Source organism: Rhinolophus sinicus, linkage group LG03 (genome assembly GCF_036562045.2).
Source record: "Rhinolophus sinicus isolate RSC01 linkage group LG03, ASM3656204v1, whole genome shotgun sequence".
Lineage (NCBI taxonomy): Eukaryota > Metazoa > Chordata > Mammalia > Chiroptera > Rhinolophidae > Rhinolophus > Rhinolophus sinicus.
In genome coordinates this window covers 39,676,721-39,701,207 of record NC_133753.1, presented here as the reverse complement: position 1 = coordinate 39,701,207, position 24,487 = coordinate 39,676,721, and the positions used below count along the sequence as shown (strand labels likewise).

General features: G+C 39.6%; 1 long non-coding RNA gene across 1 annotated transcript in view; it reads left to right on the top strand.

Moving 5' to 3' along the window:
* Window positions 1-2,147: 2,147 nt before the first annotated feature.
* Window positions 2,148-24,487, top strand: part of LOC141570352 (uncharacterized) — a 196,714-nt gene continuing 174,374 nt past the window's right edge. Inside the window, exon 1 of the long non-coding RNA XR_012494348.1 lies at window positions 2,148-2,243. This is a non-coding gene — a long non-coding RNA (uncharacterized LOC141570352). The remainder of the gene's footprint in view (window positions 2,244-24,487) is intronic.

Genomic DNA, 24,487 nt, shown 5'->3' with positions numbered 1-24,487 from the left:
TTGATTCTCTCTGCAATAGAGTGAAAAAGTGGAAACAATGTAGTCTCAGAGGGTTATGGTTCTTGGCTCCTACTCTTCACTGTCCTGTAGCTGCTCTTTCACCTCAGATTTTCACCCGTCACTAAAGAAAAATAATCACTACTTTTTGTTGAGCATTTAATACCCATCAGACACACTGTTCTAAGTGTTTCACATGTTTTTCTTTAATAAGATATTAGGCTACTAAGATATGGACATGTTAAATAGTAATTGAAGACAAACTTTGAAATCGTGTAGGGTCTTTTCTCTATTGGTTATTGCATGAAGAAAATGGGATGATCAATGAGAGTAAGCTTCAGATCTTGAATTGTTTAAATCTGAAGTTGTTAATCAACTTTATTTCCTAAGGGACTTGAATTCAAGGGCTTACTACTTATTTGTGTGGTAAAGTCATTGGACAGAGGGCAAAGAAATGAAACATCTGAATATATGGCCACAACACTTTTGGGAAGGTGGGGCAGAGATGGCTAGCTGTCCGCAGTTGCTAGAAGCAGCTGTTCAGCCAGAGTCCACCTAGACTTCCTAGGCCACTATGCATCTGGGTGGGGCCATGTGTCCAATGGAACATCAGTGTAAGTGACATGTGTCACTTTCAGATTGATGTGGTTAAAAAGCATGTGTATTTTCTTTATCCTCTCTCTTCCTATCTGCCCTTTTTCTCCCTATTTGCCAACTGGATTTTGATGCCCAGACTCACTTTGGGGCCCTGTGTTGAAAATGGCAGATATTCTGGAGCCCACGTTCCCAAAAAACTGTAGAGCAGAGACCCCTCTTCCCCCTTTTCCCACTTCATATGCCCTTGGACACTGAATAGGAGCAGGTGATTTGTTTTATACATGAAATAAACTCACATAGATAAAATTTATGAAGCCCCTGAGATTTGGGTTTGCCTGTTACAGCAGCTACTCTCACTAATAAGCAAGACTACCTTGCACTGTTGAAATTATAAAGGTTTATGTTAGTTTCCTAAACAACAGAAAATTTGGTTGCAAAAGAGACAAGTTGGAAAGAGTTCCTTTTTCGATGAATATAAGGCAAATTTTAGAAATCACAGCAAACAATCAAAAACCCAACAATAATCTTCATTTTTTTCCCTTGGAAAACCAGTATTTAAATATTTAATCATTTCAAAGAAAAACAGTATAGTATGGAGTAACACAATTTGAGACTGAAAACCAATGGACAAAAATAATTTTCATTTCCATAGTGCTTTATAGTTTTTCTGTTCCTCAATTTTTATAATCTTCACAATAATTCTGGAGAGTCACATGACATAATAATATTTGTAAAAAATATCAGTAAAGGTTGTTGAATGCTGTGTTCCTGGCTCTGGGTTAAGAGCTTTACATGTATCTTATTTAATTATGACAGCAAAGTCCCAGAGGTTGGCACAATAATTATTCCTATTTTAAAAATGAGGACTTTGAGACCTAGGGAATTTACAGAACAGTTAAAGCTGCACTCTAGTAAGTGGTAAAGTCAGGAATCACACCTGAGGCTGTTAAGCTCATGGCTCTTCCTGCCGTGCCATGTGGCCTTTTGTTTCACGCATGGCATCGTCGCCACTTGTGGATGAAGCTTTCAGGGCTCAGTGATGAAATGAGTAGCTCAGGTTCAAACTGCCAGGGTTTGTCAAAGTCAGATTTTCTGACTCTGACTTCAGTACTCTTTCAACTTGAAATACCATAAATTAAAGCAAACACTAACTTGGTTATGGGGCAGACAGTCAATATTTTTAGAGTGTTTATAGAAAGGAAGTAATTTTGGCCTGGCAAAAGAGCAAACTGAAGGTAGTTTTACATTCCTATTTCAAAAGGAATCATTCAAATTGGGAAAATTCCCATGGTGCTGGATCACTCTGTGGGATATTCAGGGAGAACAAGCCCCTTCTGCTCCAGTTCCAGCCCTTTTAAAAGCAAATTTTATAGATTATCTCACTGGGCTTGTTGCCTTGAGTTGGAGGCACAAAATTGCTTGGTGTTTGGCAAGACTTGACTGGCAAAAAAGCATCTGTGTGGTTAGCTTTTGTGTCTGACCCTTGCTGGGAGGTTAAGGCCAGTTTTTACGTCTGCACCCCTGTAGCTCATTCACCTCCATTGTCCCTGGTGCAACAGGAAATGCAGCCAGGAGGAGAGGAAGCAAGGTGAGTTGGACTGTACAATTAGAAGAGTTCCAGGTTCAAGTGCCATCTACATCATGCTCTGGTAAGTGACTTTGGACTCCATGCTTACTTTCCTCCTCTGTAAAATGGATGTCTTAAGTTTGGGCTGCTGTAACATAGTACCAGAGACTGGGTAACTTAGAAGCAACAGAAATTTATTTCTCACCGTTCTGGAGGATAGAAGCCTTAAGATCAGGATGCTACCATGGTCAGGTACGGGTGAGGACCATCTTTCGGGTTGCAGATTGCCATCTTTCTGTTGTACCCTCACATGATTGAAAGAGGGTGAGAGAGTCCTCAGGAGTCTCTTTTATAAAGGCACAAGCCCCTGTCATGAAGACTCCACCCTCCTGACCTATTTACTTCCCCAAGACTCTGCCTCCTAATACCACCACAGTTAGGGATTTGGATTTCAACATACAAATTTTTGGGGGATGCAAAAAGTCAGTCCATTGCAATGGGGCAAAAGGGTTTTGCTTTTATGTGGATTGACAAGATAATGCATGTCAAGTGCATAGCCTTAGAACTTCAAACTTAAGTGCTTGATAGAATTTAGCTATCGTTATTAAAGAAAATGTCTGAAGGACGGAGTGTCTAAGCAAAGAAAAGAAACACAGTCTTGTTTGTTGTGAATTATTTAGTCATATTTTCATCAGTGCCTGCTAACACTCAATTTGGCCTAGCAACAATGGCTTGAAGAAACTAGTCAGCAATAAGGTTTTGAAGAAATAGGTCCAAGTCTAAGATGCAGACTTTGGCTCCAGATTTCCTGGGAAGCAGCAGAATCCTTGGATGGGACAGCTCATTAAAAGTGTAGTTACAATCATTCCCCCCCCCCCCCCCATTGTTGGAAAAAGCCACAGGTGGTTCTTGGGGAATGTTTCACACCAAGTTGTTCTTTCTTTCTTTCTTTCTTTCTTTCTTTCTTTCTTTCTTTCTTTCTTTCTTTCTTTCTTTCTTTCTTTCTTTCTTTCTTTCTTTCTTTCTTTCTTGTTTCTCCTCACTCTCAGGTTTTTCTGCTCAGAATTAAAAACAAACAAACAAGAAAACATACAAACAACAAAAAAAAACCATGCTGCAGTTATTTTGATTTCACCACATTATTTTTGGGTGGGGTTGTCAAGCTAGTTCATTCAATATTGTTACTGGTGAGAAGCCAGCTGCTTCTCTAGGGAAGGGGTGCCTTCTCAAGGCTCTGTGTGCACCTCCCTCTCCCCCCAATTATGTGGTCCTTTATCCCATGACTGCCCTGGAGGAATGTGGCTGTAGGCACTGAGAGTCTCTAGGAATCAGGGTGCTCAGGGGGCCTGACAGGCTGAAGGCAGGAACTAATAGGTCAGACAAGGCTGAGAAGGCTGGTGAGAGAAGGTGGGTGGAGGCAAGTGAGTGATGAGGCCAAACGGTTTTGTCTGAGAGGTGGGTGAAATGCTAAGCTACTGATGGGCCTAGGAGAGCATTTCTTCTCGGAAAGAACTGGCAAGAGTAACATGGTGAAAAGTCAGCACTGGAGCTTTACTAGGCAGGAATGCAGCTGAATCCCAACAGGTCTTCTCTTTTCCCTGTTCCCCTTCCCACATCTATTTCTGGAAATGCAAATCCTTGTGCCTTCCTTCAATTTCCCCTTGGCTGATGAATTTTAATAGAAGTTTAGAGTCTCTGAGCCCTCTTCTCTGGCTTCTTTCTGAGCTCATCATTGTGGTCTGACTCGGTCTGTTATTCTTGCTTTTCAAGTGTGTAAATTATAAATAGCCTTCCTGAGAACAGAGCATTGGGCTGGGAGGCAGGAGCTCTGGCATTGTCTCCAGTTGTGTGATCTTGTCATCCCTGTAGTGGAAGCTGTAGTATGTCACCCAGACCACCTCCCAACTGAGACCCCATTGCCTCAACTGTTGGGAGTATTGGATGCTGATGGCTTATAGCTGAATCCATCTATCAGAATTGCCCTTGGCCTAAGGTAGTGATACTCAATGGGGGCGATTTTACCCCACAGGGAACAATTGGCAATGTCTGCAGACATTTACATAGATAGATAAATAGATAGATTTTTAAATAATTGTTTATAATTGTTTTATTTTTCAGGTAGAGTTGAGATACAATATTGTGTTAGTTTCAGGTATACAACATAGTGATTAGACATTTATATAACTTATGAAGTGATCACCCTGATAAATCTAGTACCCACGTGATACCATACATAGTTATTACAATATTATTGACTATTCCTGATGCTATACCCTACACCCCCATGACTATTTTGTAATTACCAATTTTTACTTCTTAATCCCTTCCCCTTTTTCGACCCCCTCAACCCCAATCCCAGATGGCAACTATCAAAATGTTCTGTATCTTTGATTTTGTTTCTGTTTTGTTTACTTCGTTCTTTAGATTCCACATATAAGTGAAATCATATGTCATTTGTCTTTCTCTGTTTGTCTTAATCCACTCAGCACAATAACCTTTAGGTCCCTTCATGTTGTTGCAAATGGCAAGATTTCATTCTTTTATATGGCTGGGTAATATTCCATTATATATATGTACCACCTCTTCTTTATTAATTCATCCACTAATGGAAAACCAGGCTGCCTCCATATCTTAGCTATTGTACATAATGCTACAATGAACATATGGATGCACATGTCCCTTTGAAGTAGTGTTTTTGTGTTCTTTGGATAAATACCCAGAAGTAGGATAAGTGGGATTACTGGGTCCTTCTTTGTCTTTTGTTATAGCCTTTTTTTTTTAAAGTCTATTTTCTCTGGTATAGATATTGCTACCCAAATTGTTTTCTTTTTTCATTCTATTTTCATAAAATATCTTTTTCCATCCCTTTACTTTCAGTCTGTGTGTGTCTTTCAATCTGAAGTGATTCTCTTATAGGCAACATATGTAAGGGTCTTGTTTTCTTATCCTTATTCAGCCTCCCTATCTTTTGATTGGAGCATTTAATTCATTAACATTGAAAGTAATTGTTGAGAGATACGTAGTTATTTCACTTTTATTATTCATATTTTGATCTTATTTATTTTCCATCTTAAAGAAGTGCCTCTAACATCATTTGTAATACTAGTTTGGTGTTAATGAACTCCTTTAGCTTTTTCTTGTCTGGGAAACTCTTTATCTGTCCTTCAATTCTGAATGATAGCTTTGCTGGGTAGAGTAATCTTTGTTGTAGGTCCATGCTTTTTATTACTGTGTATTTCATGCCAATCCTTTCTGACCTGTAAAGTTTCTGTTGAGAAATCAACTGACAGTCTTATGGAAGCTTCCTTACAGGTAACTACTTTTTTCTTGTTGCTTTTAAGATTCTCTTTGTCTTTAACCTTTGGCATTTTAATTATGACATATCTTGGTGTGGGACTCTTTGAGTTCATCTTGTTTGGGACTTTCTGCACTTCCTGGACTTGTATGTTGATTTCATTTACCAGGTTAGGAATGTTTTCTATTATTTCTTCAAATAGCTTTTTCATTCCTTGCTCTCTCTTTTCTCCTTCTGGTACCTTTATGATGCAAATGTTGGTATGCTTAATGTTGTTCCAGAGGCCCTTTAAACTATCCTCATTTTTTGGGATTCTTTTTCTTTTTGCTGTTCTGATTGGGTATTTTCTGTGACCTTATCTACCAAACCACAGATTCAATCCTCTGCTTTACATAATCTGTTGATTTACTCTAATACATTCTTCATTTCCGTTATTGTAGTCTTCATTTCTAACTAGTTCTTTTTTATGTTTTGTATCTCCACTTTTATGTTTCCTATCTATTTGTTAAAGTTCTCACTGAGTTCATCTACTCTTCCCCTAAGTTCACAGAGCATCCTTATAACCAGTGTTTTGAACTTTGCATCTGGTAGATTGGTTGTCTCCATTTTGTTTACTTCTTTTTCTGGAGCTTTATTCGTTCTTTCATTTGGGACATGTTTCTTTGTCTCCCCCATTTTGGCTGCCTCCTTGTATTAGGTAGGGCTATGTATTAGGTAGGGCTGCTGTGTCGTCCTGTCTTAGTAGAGTATATTAGCCCTATGTATTAGGTAGGGCTGCTGTGTTGTCCTGTCTTAGTAGAGTTGGCCTTGTGTAATAAGTGTCCTATGGAGCTCAGTGGTGCAGTCTTCCTAATCACCTGAGCCAGGAGCTCCAGGTGTGTCGCTTTTTTGAGTTGTGTGTGACCTCCTATTATAGCTGGGGCTTGATTGCTGTTTGCACATCAGTAAGAGGGATTGACCCTGAGGTTGATTGGTTGTGAGGATTGGCTGTGACTATAGTAGAGGAGCTGTGGTGCAAGGGCTGACTCTAAAGAGCAGGACCAGTTTAGCAGGGCTCTGCCCAGTCTGCCCTTTGGGTGTGTCATCCTCAGAGGCAACTAGGTGGTGCTCCAGCTTGATCTGCAGTTGGGCATCAAGCATGCCAGTCCCAGGATCTTCTGTGAGGGGTCAGCCCCAGGCCAAGTTCAGCCACAGCCTGTGCCCTGCCCAGGGCCACCTGGCATGATCCACAAAGCAATCTGCAGATGGCAGCCACTGCGCTGGGCTTGGAGGTACCTGGGAGTGACCAAGCAGAGAACCAAGGTGGGCTGCCACTAATTCTGGGCTTGAGGCTGCTCAGAAGAGTTACGGGGCTCATCAAGGCCAGATGCTACTTGTTTGAGTTTTGTGAACCTTTGAGAAATTTTTGGAAAGTCCGCAGCATGAGCCAAGACCAGCCATTTGTATGGAAAAGCCACTGGAAGAAGCTTGGGTGAGCCCACAAGTTGTGGGGTGGGGTCTCAGGGAACCTCCAGGGTGGGACAAATAGTGTTAGCCAGATTGATGGAGACTCAGATACGGTGGCTACCTGCATCTGCAGGGGAAGCGGGGAAGGCTCAACAAAGGAATGATGGATTCTTCCAGCAGTTCTGTCTGGGAGAAAGCTGCCCCTCAAGTTCTTGCCCTGAAGCTGGACAATTCAGTTCCTCCCTGTATATCCCTGGCACTTTTTGAGCTGCAGCACCAGAGCTAGAGCTCAGAGCGAGTGAGTCAATTTGTGAGTAAGTCCCTGCATGGGTTGTGTAAGAGGAACACCTAGGGTTCCAGCAGCCCTTTGTCTCACTCAAGCACAATCTCTGCTGGTTTCCACAGCTGGAAACTATGGGGATTTCTCTTCCCAGCATGGGAACCCTCATCTGGGGCATCTGGTGGAGGGCTGGGGCTCCTTGCTCCTCTGTGGGGACCTCTGCATCTGAGCTATCCCTTCCAATTTTTAATTGTGACATGTGGGTGTGGGATGAGCTCATTCCATATCTCTGCCCCCTTACCAGTCTCAAAGTGGCTTCTTCTATATGTCCGTAGGACTTCTGTCTAGCTAAACATCAGGTGATTCTCAATGATGGTTATTTTGTAGTTTAGTTGTAATTTTGATGTGGTCATGAGAGGAGGTATGCCTAGCATTTACGTACTCTGTCGTGTTGACCGGAAGCATCTGGAGACATTTTTGACTGTCACAGCTGAGGGGTGGGGTGCTATGGATGCTGCTAAACATCCTACAGTGCACAGGAAAGTGTCCTACAATAAAGAATCAACTAACCCAGAATGTCAGTAGTGTTCAGGTTAAGAAATGCTGCCCTAAGGGAGCCACTTACCCAAGATTAAACTCCCTAACCAGAGGCAGCCTGCATCCTATAACAGGTCTATGGTACAAAATTCTGGCCCCTTGTTTCAATTTAGGGCCAATTCAGAAAGGCCTTCCCAGCTTTAGAGCTCTCTGTGGGATTGGCTGAGGTCTCTGCTATGACTGCATTACAATTTAACATCTCCCTCTGCCCAGACCTGCTGATTCCCTTGTGGCTATAGACTTAATATTTATGTGCCACCCCATATGAATATATGTTGAAACCTAAAGCCCGAGGTGATGATATTAAGAGGTTGGGCCTTTGGGAGTTGCTCAGGTCATGAGGGTGGCGCCCTTGTGGATGGGATTAGTGCCCTTATAAAAGAAACCCCACAGAGCTCCTTAGTCCCTCTCAGAGAATTCAGTGTTAGGGCTCCACTACTATTTCACTGTACTGAGATGCAAGGTGCCTCAGACTGCAGCTGTGGGAGAGGAAAAAATCTTTTTACTCTATCCTTTTAGGTTCAGTGACTGAGGTCCTGGAACTTAAATGGACACAAGACAGATCCATAAGAGAAAAGAAAAGAGTTTATTTACATGTGCAGTACACATATACATGGGAGAAACTCAGTGATGAGTAATTCAGTGGGGTGGTTATACCCCAGTGGGGGTTTATATACCATTTTAACACAGAGAAATAAAATTGTAGAGAAGTGATAAGACAAAGGAAAGGGGGTTTAGGCTCTCATGGGAGGCAAATATGGGAAGGTAAATATGTGGGGGAAACAAATCGAAAATAAGGGTTGTTTCGTACGTTTTGTTGTGTAGATTCCTCTCGGTGCTGTCTCTGGGAGGATAAGAGCCTAGGATCTCCTGTGAGTAAGAGTGCAAGGAGGGGAGGACAGGGTGTTTGTATGTGTGTGTGTGTATGCATGTATGCCATTTCTCAATTGCTCTCAGCTCAGTATAATTCCCGTGCCAGAGTGACACATCTTGGGGTGGCATATGCCAGGGGGCAGGAGATGGATGGGAGCTCAGGACTTTGAGTTTGTCCTTTGTGATGAAGCCCTCTTCTTCTTCTTAACATCATCCCGCTAATTTCTTAGGCTTTTTCATGATCCTACTGGATCCTCTAGGCTGTTGCTCATTAATATTTAGCTTCATCTTCTCTTCCTAAAAGCCCAAATCTTTTAGTGTTTGAATAAGTTCAAAATCTTAAGAGAGGGAAATTAGCTCATCTTTGTGTGCCAGACTAAGGCAGGAAACATAACACCCTGATGGATTAACTGCACTGCATCAGGGATCACCTGGCTTGTGCTTTCTCCCCCATCCCGACTGCTATTTCCCTGAGAACAGGCCAAAGGAAGGGCAGTATTAGTTTGGAGGGGAAGTTGGGCACTTCTAATGATATGTGCAGTTCCCACAGACAGGCATTCCTATTTTTCAGAAATCAAATTCCTTTGTGTCATGAAGAAAACTATTTATTAAAGAGTCTGCCTTTGAAAGTTATAGCAGTTCTGTAAGAGGTCTGTAAAAGTTGTTCTTTAGTTTAGTTGAAGATGGTCTTTGTCGATTTTGCATGTATTTATTGACTTCAGAGTAGATTTAGATATAAATTCCAGACCTCTGTTATGTATGAAGAAATCCTAAGAGGGAAAGCAGAGTCAGTCAGCGTTTTAGAATTTTAAGAATGTGGAATGTTGATTGGGAAAGGTATCAGTTTAAGAAATTCCACATTTTAGGGATAGTAAGAGTAGTCCCATGGGGTTGTTGTGATTAATGAAGCAAACCGTATAATACACCTGGCATTTAATAGATATTAATGCATAATGGTGGTTATTATTCTTTGTGGGATCAAAAGTCTTGAAATTTTGAACACATTTATCCTTGAATAGTTTGGTTTTTCTGTTTTCGTTGTTTTATCTGGTCAATTTCTACCATGAAAAGTATAATATAATTTCTATCATTGAGATGTAAATATTCAATATCCAAATCCAATAACCAAAGGAAGCTGAGCATTCCCAAAGCTTTTAAGTTGCCCTTAGGTGCTTTGCCTTTACTGCTGGAAGCTTCCACTAGATGATTAGTGATGCCTCATCAAATTACTTTAAGTATAGGGAGTATGTGCCAACTTGAATACAACTGGGGATAAACACACTTATATGTTTTATCAAAAAAATTAAGTGGGCGTAAGTCAATCTCACTTTCTATTTTGAAATTGCAAAATGCATAATATCATGTGGCCATTCAAAGGAATGAAGTTGTAGGGGAGGGAAAATATATTTTCCTCTACCCTTGTAGGTTTAATAACTGAAGCCTGTGAATTAAATTCACAAAAGACAGATTAACAGGAGAAAAGTTACACAAAGATTTTTTTTTTTTAATTTACATGTACAGGGTCTCCACAGAAAAGAAGTGAAACCCAAAGAGGTAGTTCAACTTGAGGGTTTATTTTAACAAAGAACAATACATTGTGGAAAAGTGACTAGGCAAAGGAAAAGGGATTTGGGCTTCTAGGGGCAAGGTAAATATATGGGAAAAACTAGTGGTGGATAAGGGTTTTTAAATAACATTTGTTTATACAGACTCTTCTCAGTGCTATCTCCATCCTTTTGGTATGGGAGAGGAGGACATCTTCACAAGGAAATTTACATCACCTTTACAACGGGAAATTTATGCCCTGATTTTAGGCAGATAGGGGGAGGGCAGAAAGCCTTCTTTGCCTGCTATTTCTAAGTTGCCTTGGGCTCATAATTATTCTTATTTCAAAGTGGCATATTTTGGGGTGGCAAATTCTGATTCCTTTCAAGGTGTAACTGCTATGTATTGACATGGAAAGATGTCCATGAAGTATTGTTAAGTTAAAAAGCAAATTACCTAACAGTTTTATAGTATGTTCCCATTTTTATGAAATTGTAATAAGTATAATAAAATACATTGTTTGTGTACTGTAGAAAAATACTCAAACTTCATGGTAGTTTTCTCTGAGGGCATTATGAAAGACTTCCACTTTGTATTAAAATAGTGAATATGATTTAATTTTTGCAATGAGAAGATGTTTTTGAAATTATAAAAATGACAAATATTAAAAAGTAAGTGAAAAACATACAAAACAATCTATTTGAAGCAAATCTTATAAAGTGTATAAGATGATTCAACATAAATAGGGCGTTTTTGTTACTGACTTAAGTTATCTCTTCTACCTCTAGGCTTAGTGTTTCCAATATTTTGGCTGCCTCAGGCAATTTTTATTGCTTATTACCAGCTTTTCTGTTTCAGTTTATCCTTAGTTTCTAGAACACAATTGTTAAATACCACATTATTGCTCTTTTGGCTACTCATTCTCCACATGGGTGCTCTCAAGTTAGCACTTAATTTCCTCTTAAGCCATCTACTTCTCATCTCTGGGCTCTCCTCTCCCTCAGGACAGTTTTGAGAGGACTTTAAAGGGTTGTAAGGAACTCCTTTCTTGTGAAGCTATGGTTAATTCCTTGATTCTAGATTGCTGCTCTCCTTTACAGATGGTGCTTCTCAGAGCTCAAGACAGTGTTGTAATTCTCAAACTTTAGTGTGCATGGATATTAATTGGGACGTTGTTAAAATGCAGACTTCAGAGCCTAGCTCCAGTGATTCTACTTCTGAAGGTATGGGATGGAGCCCAGGAATCTGCATTTTAATCATCTTGGATGATTTTGTTCTGTCCCAGAGGTTCTGTGGAGATGTTTCAGGCACTACACTCGGAGAGGGCTCCAGGGTCCATTTGTTGTCAATCAAAATATCTCTGCTTTTATCTGTTTTATAATTAGGCATCTGGCAAAATTTTATTTGAGGAAATCTGTCTACCCACATCTACAGATTCCAATCTACCAACCATCCCCTTTGTATCATCATTTGAAAGTCCTTCCCCAACCCATGATTCCAAAAATAAAAAAGCAACAAGCAATAAGCTTTCCACAAAAATTCACTTACACTCTTTTCTAGCTTTGTTATGGCTTCCTTTTTTTATACTTAAAAGTATGTCTAGGATTTTTTTGTTTTGTTTTGTTTTTGTATTAGGTGTAAGGTAAGGTTCCACCTTAATTCTTATCCTAAATAATTTACTAATAAAGTTAGCAATATTTATTGCAAAGTCTGTCTATTTTCCCACAGATTTGAAATGCAGCCTTTGTAATATACCACACACTTTTCTGGGTCTATTTCTGGGTGTCTTATTCCCTTGATGTAGCTTCTATTCTTTTCCTGCTATCATTCTTTCTTAATTATGATACCTTTATAGCACAGTTCATTATCTGGTAGAGCAGATTGTCTTCTATTATTCTTTTCTTTGAATATTTTTTTTATATGTTGACTTCTATATTGAAAATAATAATTTTTGCTTGCTTCTAGAGAACTCTGTGACATCTTAATTGGGTTTGATTCAATTTACAAATTAATCTGGTAGAGGTAGGAAGGAAGAAAAATTAGCATTGAGTATTGAGTACTCCCTTCCGGGAGTATAGTGTGGTTTTCAGTATAATCAACCTTCTCTTATGTCCCTCAGTTAAGCTTTGTTATTGTCTTCCTATAGGACCTGTGCATTTCTTGTCAAGAATTCATTATAGAAGTAGCACAAGTGCATGGTAAAGCATGTGGGCTCTGAAGTCAGATGCCTGGGTTTGAAGCCTGACTCCTCTTACCACCTATGAGGCTTTGGAAAAGTTGCTTACCCTTGCTTGCCTCAGTTTTCTCTTCTGTAAAAGGGGAATGATATAATAATAATAATAATAATAATAATACCTCATAAAGGTGCTTAAGAAATAAATGAATATATAACATTAGAAGCACTTAACACATTAAGTACACTATAAATTTCAAGTTAAGTGCTCTTTTCGTAGCTGCAGCTTTCGTCCAGAAGTTACTTATGTAGTGGCTATAAGTATGTAGAACATAAGTGAAGACCTTGAAACGAGAAATACACCAGCATGTAAAATAGATAGTCAAAGAATATTTGAGACAACCGCTTAAAGCACTGAGGATTTGTTGGTATGTACAAGAGGGAACAGCCTCTGCGAATGCTGTCTCCTTGAGCAAAGGCAAGGACAGGGTTTATAAAAAGCCAAACACTGATCATTTCACAAGAAAAAGGCAGCAGCTGATTCAGGCAAGTCTAGTTCAGGATTGGTTAGTCTACAAAGAAACAGGCTGATGAGTGTGTATTAAGTTGTGGTTTCTCTGGGAATTATGTGTTCCCACTAAAGCTCATCCTCTTTATTCAGGCTCTCTCCCAGAACTAATTTTCTTTTATTTTAGACAGTCTTTAGTCACTCTCTTCTCTGTACCCCACTGTATAAATAATTATCATCACATATTTAACTGTAATTTTATTTTGCTGTTTTAACCCTGTAGACTCCGAACTGCCCACCACTAAATACCATGTTTTGTTCACCTTTGTCGCTGAGGTGCCTTAACCAGATTCTAGCACATACCAGGAACCCAACAAATGTTCCAGTGAATGAAGTAATTTCCCAGCCTGGGAAATTTGGGGACTGGGGTCTTTTAAACAGGCACAGTAAACTGACTCCTGGAAATTAAGTGATTTTAGTTCATCTAACCTCTGTGAATCCATGTTTCCTCATCTTAAATGGAAGAGTTTGGGCCGTATCAATGGTGCTCATCCCTACTAGCACATTAGAATCACCAGCAGAACTTAACACTCTCTAATGCCCAGGCCCCACCCCACACTAATTAGATCAGAATCTCTGGTGTCTTGGCACTAGTACTTTTATCCCCCACCCTCTGTAATTTGATTATACAGCCAAGATAAGATTCTCTGGGCCAAGTGTTCGCTCACGTCTGTGACTATGAGGAATATCTGATAATCTTAAAATGAGGAAGAAACAAATTAAAAACCTCTGGTCACCTGGGATTATCTTGTGTAGTAGCAAATATTCATATTCATTTTGCTAGTCCTTGAAAGGATATCATTATACTATGTAGTCTAGACTGTCATTGCTGTCCCTAATATAATTCCGCAAGTAGAGAGTTGGTTAGTATATTTTAATAAGATTTACCCAAAAAGCATGAAAATTTTTAAAAAGATATGATGCTTAATAGAATAGAATAAATTGTCTGGCAAAGCCAACTATGTGACATACTTCATGTTTTATGAATGCCTGGTCATTGAGCTTTACTCTGGTTGCTTTCACATTTAAAGTAGCCTGTTATGTTGTGAGGCTTTGTGATTTCTTGTTAAAGGATGAAGATTAAACAGCAAACAAACAAAAAACAACCAAAACCATATATCACCAAGATGGCAAAATAGATCATTCTAGGTATTCCTGACTTTTCTCTCCCTCACAAGAAAAATTAACTACTCAAGAATAAGACACCTCTGAGAGAATCCTAGCATACAGAGGTGAGGCGGAAGCACCCCCTGAACCACAGAGACCAAGACAGACTGCATTAGAAGGGTAAGAGAAGTGGCTACACATTGACTGCATTACCTCTCCTCCAGGCCAGCACAGCTCCACATGGAGAGGTCTCCCTTGAGCTTCTGGCTCCTCCAGAAGAAAAGGAGAACCCAGAGGCGACAACCAGCAACCCCCAAAGTATTGAGGTTGCTTTGTGGGAGCCCCTCTTCTGATCTGGCATCATACAGATTCCAGGAAAATTTGCAGGGCTCAACCACTGGGAATCTGACTATGATGGAGAAGGGAGGAGGGGCTTGCAATAACCAGCATATGATCTCGGCAGACCAAATTTATACCTGCAGTACCCAAGTGGTAAGCCAAACCAGCAGCTTTACTCATCTGCAGAACCAAGCTGGGCTTTGTTCTGACTAGGGAGCTTGGTGGGTGCAGATCTACCTGGTTCTGATCCTCAAAAGAGTAGTTCTACTGGTCCAAGGGCCCGGTTTGTCCACAGCCAGGCAAAAAATGGAGTCACAGCTCCAAACTGTGGAGAGTATCTTCTGGACCCAACTCACCAGAAGGACTGGTGACAACTCCTGGAAGCTGTGCAGCCCAGTTGTGCTTGAGTCCAGGAAGGGGCAGGAAGAGTTGATAATTTGCAAAGCAAAGCCACTGGCCTTTTCAAACTCTTTCAGAAAATGAAAGAGAAGGTGGTACTCCCAGCCTTGCTTTGCAAGTCCAGCATTCTCCTGATACCAAAACCAGAAAAGGGCACTACTAGAAAAGAAAACTACAGACCAATAACCATGATGAATATAGGTACAAAAATTCTCAATAAAATACTGGGAAACTGAGTTCAGCAGCACATTATTAATGAATTCAGTTAAGTTGCAAGATACAGTATTAACATATTATAAAAATTAGTAGCATCTCTATATACTAATGACAAACTTTCTGAAAAAGAAAGAAAGAAATCAATCCCAATACAATAATATAAAAAAAAAGATAGTTGGGAATAAATTTACTAAGGAGATGAAAGACCTCCACTCTGAAAACTACAAGACAGTGGTGAAAGAAATTGAAGAAGACACAAACGGAAAGGCGTCTCATGTTCATGGGTTGGAAGAATTAATATTATTACAATTTCAGTACTACCAAAAGCCATCTAGAGATTCAATGCAATCCCTATCAAGATTTTAGTGGTATTTTTTACAGAAGCAGAAAAAACACCCCTAAAATTTACATGGAACCACAAAAGACCCCAAATAGCCAAAGAAGTCCTGACTGAAAAAGAACAAAACAGGAGGCATCACACTTTCTGATTTCAAGCTATATTATAGAGCTATAGTCATCAAAACACTTTGGAATTGACATGAAAAACAAAGAAATAGACTAATGGAACAGAATTGAGAGCCCAGAAATAAATCCGAGCATATACAGTCAACTAATATTTGACAAGGGAGCCAAGAATATTCAATGGAGAAAAGACATTCTCATGAATAAATGGTGCTGGGATCATTGGATATTCACATGAAAAAGAACAAAACTGGACCCATATCTTACACTACTCACAAAAATTAACTTGAAATGAATTAAAGACTTAAATGTAAGACCTGAAATCATTAAATTCCTAGAAGAAAACAGGAATAAAGTATTTGACATAGGTCTTGGTAATTTTTTGTTTGTTTTGAATATGATACCTAAAACATAAGCAACAAAAACAGAAAATAAACAAGTGGGATTACACCAAACTGAAAAGCTTCTGCATTCTGCACAGAAAAAGAAACCATCAACATAGTAAAAAGACAGCCTACAGAATGGGAAAAAAATATTTGCAAACCATATATCTGATAAGGGGTTAATATCCAAAATATATAAAGAACTTATACAAGTCAATAGCAAAAAAGAAAAAAGAAAAAAGAAAAAAGCAAACAACAAAAAAATACCCAACCCAATTAACAAATAGGCAAAGGACCTGAATAGACCTTTCTCCAAAGAAATTTACTAAAGGCCAATAGTTGCATGAAAAGATGCTCAACGTCATTAGTCATTAGGGATATGCAAATTAAAACCACAATGAGATATTGCCTCACATCTGTTAGAATGGCCATCATCAAAAAGACAAGAGATAACAAATACTGGCATGGATGTGGAGAAAATGGAACACTTGTGCACTGTTGGTGGGATTGTAAATTGGTACAGCTATTATGAAAAACATATGGAGGATCCTTAAGAAATTAAAAATAGAATTATCATATGATACAGCAATTCCACATCAGGGCATATATCCAAAGAAAACGAAAACACTAACTTTAAAAAATGCCTGCACCCCCATGTTCATAGCAGCCTTATTTACAATAGCCAAGACACGGAAACAACCTAAGTGTCCATTGACAGATGAACAGATAAAGAAGTTGTGAGATACACACACACACACACACACACACACACACACACACACAAACAATGGAATCTTATTCAGGCATAAAAAGCGAGGAAATCCCGCCATTTGCAACAACATGGATGGACCTTGAAGGCATTATGCTAAGTGAAATAAATTAGGCAGAGAAAGACAAATATTGTATGACCTCACTTAAATGTGAAATCTGAAAACAAAAGAAAACAAACTCATAGAAAAAGAGATCAGGATTGTGGTTAACAGAGGAGGAGGTTGGGAGAGGGGAAATGTAGGAAGGTGGTCAAAAGGTACAAATTTCCAGTTATGAAATAAATAAGTACTAAGGATGTAATGGACAACATAATGACCGTCGCTAACACTGATGTATGATACATAGGAAAGTTGTTAAGAGAGGAAATCCTAAGAGTTCTTCTCTCAAGGAGAAAATTCTTTTCCTTTTTTCTTTTCTTCTTTCTTTTCTTTTTATTGTATCAATATTGATGGATGGTAGCTGGACCTACTGTGATAATCATTTAAATATATATAAATTGAACCATAAAAAACCAAAAACTTCCTTGTTTCTATGACCTCCTCTGTCTGTGGCTCCGTTTCTTTCCTCTTTACAGATAAACATCTCAACTGAGATTTCTGCCCTTCCTATTTCCACTCACTGTTTCACTTACTTTAATTTGGCTTCTTGCCTATCATAAGATGGTAACTGCACTTGCAAGGTCATTACCAATGACCTCCAAACCAGCAGATACTTTTAGTGAGCTTACCTGACATTTTAGCAACATTTAAGTTCCTTTAACACTCCTCTCTTCTGGTTTTCCTCCCACCACTGGCTGCTCCCCTAAGTCTATTTGTTGGCTTCTCCTTCTCTACCTGATGACTAAATGTTGGAGTGCTTTGGGGCACCACCCTGGATGTTGGTTCTCTGAATTTTTATTAGAAATTTTGTTAGAAAAAAGCTGAGTATCCTGACTTGCCCTACCACCCAGTAGTTCAAAGGCTTAGCAATGGCATGGTTTTATTTCAGTTTTACAAATTGTAATTGAAATTTTTCTGAATGAGAAGTGTCTTCAACGACTATTATTGAGCACTGAACGGCTTTGAAAATTTTGTTGCTGACACAATAATGTTTGTTAAGTAATTCAACCTAAAATTACAATATAAAACAATGATTACATGTGAAACTTATATGTGGAATAGCCATTCTGATGACAACTGATGCTGTTTGAATCACAAGTAATGTCAAAAGCTAAAACAAGAAGCAAAGTTTCCATTCTCACACAAATTTGTGGCAGATTTCTGAACTCAAACTACCATTCCAGCAACATTTTTTTCAGACCTCAATGTAAGTATGAAGGAAATTTCCATATTCTGAAATCCACTTAACTGTGAATTTGAGGGGCTTCCACCTAACCTTCTATTGGAAATGATTAATCTGCAATGCAATGACATGCCGAAAGGCAAATATCAAAAGAACAGAATTCCATAAATGCCTTTCGAGTGATGAATATGCTCAATGAAAATCATATGCTGGTGAATTGATGTCAGTATTTGTCAGTATCTATCTCTGTGAAAGGCATTTTCAAAGATGAACTACATAACATATTTTTACCGGTCAGTATGAACATAAACATTTCAACTGATTTTGATAAGGAACACAAATTTTGAACCCCAATTAAGCAAACTGTTGTCCTTCCTGAAGTAATTCTATTCTTGTTAGACCTGTATTATAAAGATTATTTTTTTATATTTTGAATTTTATCAATAGAAAATTTGTGGAACTCTTCCCTCTCTTGCTGTATAAGTACATGCATAATGTTCTTAATTTTGCCTCTTGGTCCTTTACAGTAAACGTTTGCCTGACACATCATCACAACTTCCATGCACAGATTTCAGGCCATGAGAGATCTAGCTTCTGCCTGCTTCTTCTACCACCCTTACCTCTCTTCCTCACACACATCAGAGTCTTCCCTTCCTCAGGACTTTTATACTTGCTGCATCCTTTGCCTGGAATGCCTTTAAAGCTTCATTCATTTGGGATTGAAGCCTTAACCTGTGGGGTCTGCACTCGCTCTAGGCAGTTGGTGTCAGAATTGCTTAGTGTGGAAAATCCACACATCTGGTGTCAGAATGTGAGTGTGGTAATAGCGTGAGACAAAATGAAACTACAGTGAGTTTTTCCTAAACAAGCCTTTGCACAGTCTAGCAAGTAAGTCTTAAAAGATGATAATTTTCCCTCTCCTCTGCTTTTGAGATGCTTAGATATTTATAAGTGTAGATATGCCCATTGTTTAGCCTGGGGTTGAAAACTCCCCACCAAACGTTTGTTCTCCAAAGTACAGCAAGTTAGAGTTGTTTCCCTAATCAATAAGGACCCTTGCTAGTCTTCCCCTGAGCCCCTCTCCATATGAATAATAGCCATAGTCGTCCTTTCAGTCCTGGTTGTCCTTCTGCTTGCTGATGCAGCAGCTTCTCAGACATGCGTGTCAAGGTGAAAAGGCTAGACCTTTGTTACTTACAGGTGTGGGGAGGACTAGCAGCATTGGCTCTGGGAGCTTGCTAGAAATATAGAATCTTGGATGTTACTCTAGACCTTCTCAATCACAACCTATTTAACAAGATCCCCAGGTCAATCTTATGTCACATCCAGGCCTGGATTCTGATTGTGGTTGCTGCCACCATCATCTCTGAGAATCCTCCAGAGATCTTTGTCATACACTGCAGCTGACTCCTGATGCTGACTGCTACATCACTGTCAGATGAGAATCGGGGACAATGCCATATCTCTTCCTAGTCCAAGGTATTCCACAGGTGCAACGTAGCTCAGTAGAGTCTGAATGCTAACTTTTAGCAAAACCTAACCATTGATTGGGGCATATTATAATATCATAGAACTTTCCTGCCTCTCTCTTGGCTTGTCTCTACCATGGCCTGCAACGGTTGATGCCTGTTGCTGGAACAGTCCCGGCAGCTCCCTGCCCCAGAATCCTGATCAAACCAAATCCTGGATTCAGAGACAGAAGAAAGTTTTCCCTTACTTCATTCTTGGGACTGCTTGTCAAACCCTCATTTCCTGACCCAGTATTGACCCTTCTCCAGGATGATTGACAGTGGGAACATCCATTCCCTTTAGGGGAAACCCCACCCCCACCCACAGGGGTGTGGTCTGACATAGCACAGTTTGACATAAGCACATTCCCCAAAGTCCAGGTTATTTGGTCTTAAATAACACCACATGTGGGATATCAACAGTCCTGGAAACGTTCTTTTCAGTTTCTTCTCATAAAGGTTCTAAAACCTGGGAGTCTAGCCTCATCCTGAGTTAGCTGGTCATAAAAGGATTCACTTGACATGTAGTTTAAAGCTTACGGAGAACAGTTAATATACTTACATAAAGATCTAAGGAGGAAAAGTTGTGATTAAGAACTGGCCGAGATGAATAGCAGTAGTGGTGAAATTTTCCCTGATCTTTGTAAATAAAGTTTTAGAAAGTATTAGAAAAACTATCTCCCATTTTTGAATTACATATATCCTGACTCTAAAGAGATTGGCTATTGTTGATATAGCTGAACAGAGCTTCTAGAATGACTTTGGATTGCTGAATGCTGTGTTGAAAACCCTACTGAATGGCAAGTTTTAGCTTTGCTTTTCCATTTTAGAGTTTTTATATGAGCTTTAAAAATAACCCAGTTATACTGGCTGGAAAGCAGTTTTCGTGCAAAAGATTTTTTTAGGGGTTGGAAAGTAGAAAGAACAATGAATAAGAAACACTTGCTGTTTATTGAATTGAATAAAAACACCTTATATTTGATTAAGCTGCAAAGTGTTTTCTCATATACTATCTCATTTTATCCTCATAGCAGCCCTGGACTTATACAGAGCAGCGTTATGACTCCCCTTTTAAGGATTTGGAAAACTGGAGCCCAGAGAAGTTCCTGGAAAGTACTGAAGTCAGGTCTCATACCTGACTCTTGACTCTAAATTCAATCCTCTATGGTTAAGAAAAAGTCTGAGTTCAAGTTAAGGGTATAGGAGTCAAGCAGGTAATGTGCTTGAGCTGCCCAGGCCTTCTATGGAACCATCAGTTTATTTTAATAGGTCATTTCTGACTCCGTCTTCATAAGACACTGAGGAAAGTATCTAGAGCAGAGCTCCTTCCCAAACTTTTTTTCTTTTTTCCACTTGCTTTTTTCTCCTTTCTCCTCTCTCTCTTTCATTTATTCCTCAAGTAATAGCTTTTTTTCCACTTCACTCCCTCTGGCTTAACTTGATTTTTAAAGGACTTTACTATTAACATCCGAGAATGACTCAGTGTGAAGGAAACCGCAGCAGATGCAGAGAAGGAAGCGGAGGAGGGGGTGTGGAAGGAAGGGGGAGCTGAGGGCGACGGCAGGTGTGGAGAGCAGCTTAGCGTAGATACACGAATTTCTACGTCCAGACTGGTATTCCGAGATGTTCCCTGCTGCTCTGGAATCTCTGTAAACACAGAGATTTGTCTGGAATGACTTTACAGCTCAGCAGGAAGCTTGCTAAGCGCCAGGATTCTCAAACTGCGAGCGGAGCGCTGCTCAGAAATCAAGGGAGGAGGTACTCTCAGCCTGGCATGCGCCCCCTTCCCTGGGCCTGCCAGTGCCGGTTGAAGCTGGGAGACGGCCACGGAGGCTTGTGCAGTCTCCCGATTTCCTGTGGCGCCTGCCGCACCAGCAGGGCGGTAGGGCCGAAATGAACCTTGCAAAGACATCAACTACATCTTTGTGCTGTTATGGTGAGCCACACCTAAAATGTCCCAGAAAGCCATTAAAAAAAATAGCTCTGTTCTTACTTTTCTTTTTCAGCGTAGGAACATTCATGATTTTACTTAGCAATACGTTTTCTTCTCAAAAAAAATCTTTTTTATGAGTAGAGTTCAAATCTTTCCTGCTGCAATTTAATTCTCTTTCCTTTTTCTTTAATCGTACATGTTCTTCAGGAGCCACAGGGAGCGTGTCTATCTCACCATCGTGATGGAGACCTAGGGCTTTTGAGGAAGAGGAGCTTTTGAGAGGGCAAGAGAAGGAAAGTGTCAGTGACTGGTGTCTCTGGGAAATGACATGCAGAGAATTCCACTTTAGTCTCTATTCCTTGTGGAAAAGGGCACTGGACAGGGATTATGAACCCAGGGTTAAGCCACAAGGAAGCACTGTTGTGCCGAGGGAATCTCAGGGAAGGCCATGCTGAGCTTCCTGCTGTTCAACAATGCCAGGCGCACACTGGCCTGTCCTTTTCTCGCCAGATGGCCTCTCTGTAGGTGAGCTCTTAGATACACCTTGGTCATCTGTCTTGTTTTGGTAATAGTTCTGAGTAGTGGCTTTACAGGATTCAAATCCTGGTAACACTAATTACTAATTAGGGTTTTTTAGAGAAACAGAACCAGTAGGTTATCTATGTCTCTATCTCTATATCTATGCCTAATTAGAATACCAGTCTGTATATCTATCTATTGACTGATCAATCAATTTATTTTTAGAAATTGACTGATTGTGGGGCTGACTAATTGTGGGGCTGGCAAGTTTATAATCCATAGGGCAAGCTGGCAAGCTGGAGGTTCAGGTGAGTTGATGCTGCACTCTTGAGTCAGAAGGCTGAAAACTCAGGCAGAATTTCTCTTTTAGTCTAGAGGCAGAATTCTGTCTTCTTTGGGAAACTTCAGTCTTTGCTCTGAAGGCCTTCAATTGATTGGATGAGGCCCACCCATATTATGGAGAGTAATCTGCTTTACTTCAAGTCAACTGATTATACATGGTAATCACATTTAATAAAACCTTTAGAGCTACATCTAGACTAGTGTTAGACCAAACAACTGGTCACGTGGTCTAGCCAAATTGACACTTAAAATCAACCATCACTCTAGCTTTTAACTTATTAGCAAGTTTAATCTCTTTAAACTGAGTTTTTTTCTTTTGTAAAATGTAGATAAGGTAAAGCTTAAAGAAAAGAATAAGATAAAGAAAATAATAATAAGATAAAGTGCCTAGACGTAGTGGTCAATACATGTTGGCTTTATTATTAAGATTAATTGCAAGTTCATAAGTAAATTTACATCATCAGTCTCATGGGAGCTCTATGTATTGGAAATCAGATAGAGCACTTAGTTCCACCTCTTATGTTTATTGATTTCCCATCAGACCCAATATTTAAGTTGATATATAGACATCAACTGCCTAATGTGAAAAATATGTATGAATTATCACGAACAATAGTATGATAACAATAAAGATAAAGTAACAAAAGGTTAAAAATTATCTATGACCCTATCACTCTGACAGAGCAACTGGGTTCTAATTTCCATTATATCTGCCAGTCCATCATTACGTATTCATGCATAAACATTCGAGTGTTCTTTACAGAGTTATAGTCAGGGTGGATCAATTTTTGCATTTTGCTATTTTTTCAATGAACACAATAGATATTAAGATATTAAATGAGTCAACTAAATTGTATGCTGGTTAAAAAATACAGTTATCCTCTCTCATCCTACCAAGGAGCCTGAACTGCTGGGTGAGCATGTTTTCTCTTGCTGTGCCAACTTGGCAGGTAAACTGTCTAGATATTTTAGATCCCATTGTTTCCTACAAAAAAGGCCAATGAAGAACAAAAGCTCATTAACAGATTGTAAGTGTGATGTATTAAACTTGAGAAAAGGTTAATCCAGCTCTGCATTATTGTAGTTTTTATTTTTGCCATTCTTTCCTGTATTTGAAATGTATAGAGTTCCTTCACTGTGAGGTGTGCCACACGCTGGGGATATATGCAAGCACAAAGCAGACTACAGATCTGTTTTCCCAGAGTTGCAGAATAGAAAGTGAGACAGGTGGTTAGAAGACACGGAAGGCCCACAACAGGGTGGAACATCTCACCCAGGCTTGGGGCTGGGGGTTGGGGAAGCTAGAGGGAGGCATCCTAGAGGATGTTCTAAGCTGATCTCTGCAGGATGAATAGGATTTAGCCAGGTGAAGAGGGAAGAAGAGGTTAATGGCATTCCTTTAAAAGATTTGATTTGGCCAGAAAACTGAGTCCAAGTGTTTTTCTATTTATTTAGGCAAACCTCTGAACCTTAGGTAAGGCTGTGGGAACAGCATGTGCAAAGACCCATTGTCTGCACACTATGGTTTGGGGAGCTGGATGTAGTCTATTCTGCCTGTAGGAAGAATATGAAGGTGAAAGAGGTCTATATTAAGGAGATAAATTTCACTCTGTATTCAGAGTGAGCCCCTGGGGAGCCAGCAAAATGTTTTAAAGAGGAGAGTGACATGACATGATTCATCCTTTAGGAAAACCACTTAGAGTACAGCATAGAGAATCAGTGGTTAGGGCAACACTGGTTGCATGGAGACCAGTGTATCATCATTGGGATAATCCAGGTAAGAGATGATGGGTAACAGCAGTGCAGATGGAGAGAAATGGATGGACTCAAAGCTATTTAGACGATAGAAGGGCTGGAACTTGATTATTAATTAGGTGTATGGGAGAGAAAGCAGTAAAGGATAAAGCCCAGGGTTCTTCTATATTTCCATGTTCTTGAAAATGAAGTTTTTTAATCTGAAAAATTTTTTTTGCTTCTAAGGGCAATTGCTGTCATGTCCTTTATTGAAATATTTTATCATGTCACAGAAAGCACCATGCATGGGGAAAAGAGCATTTGCCTGGAAGCCAGGTACAGGTTTACCAGAAACCCAAGCGTGACCCTGGCCAATCATTTCCTTGCAGAGAGTGTGAACAGCTGCAATATAAGAGAATGTGATTACAAACTGGGGTGGGGTTTTGAGTTATGGCACATATACAAAATAAACACATTTATATGGCACTTAGGGTAAACTGCTGAGGCTACTCATGTCTTGAAGATACTGGCCTGGGGTTCTGCTTGCTCTAGGTT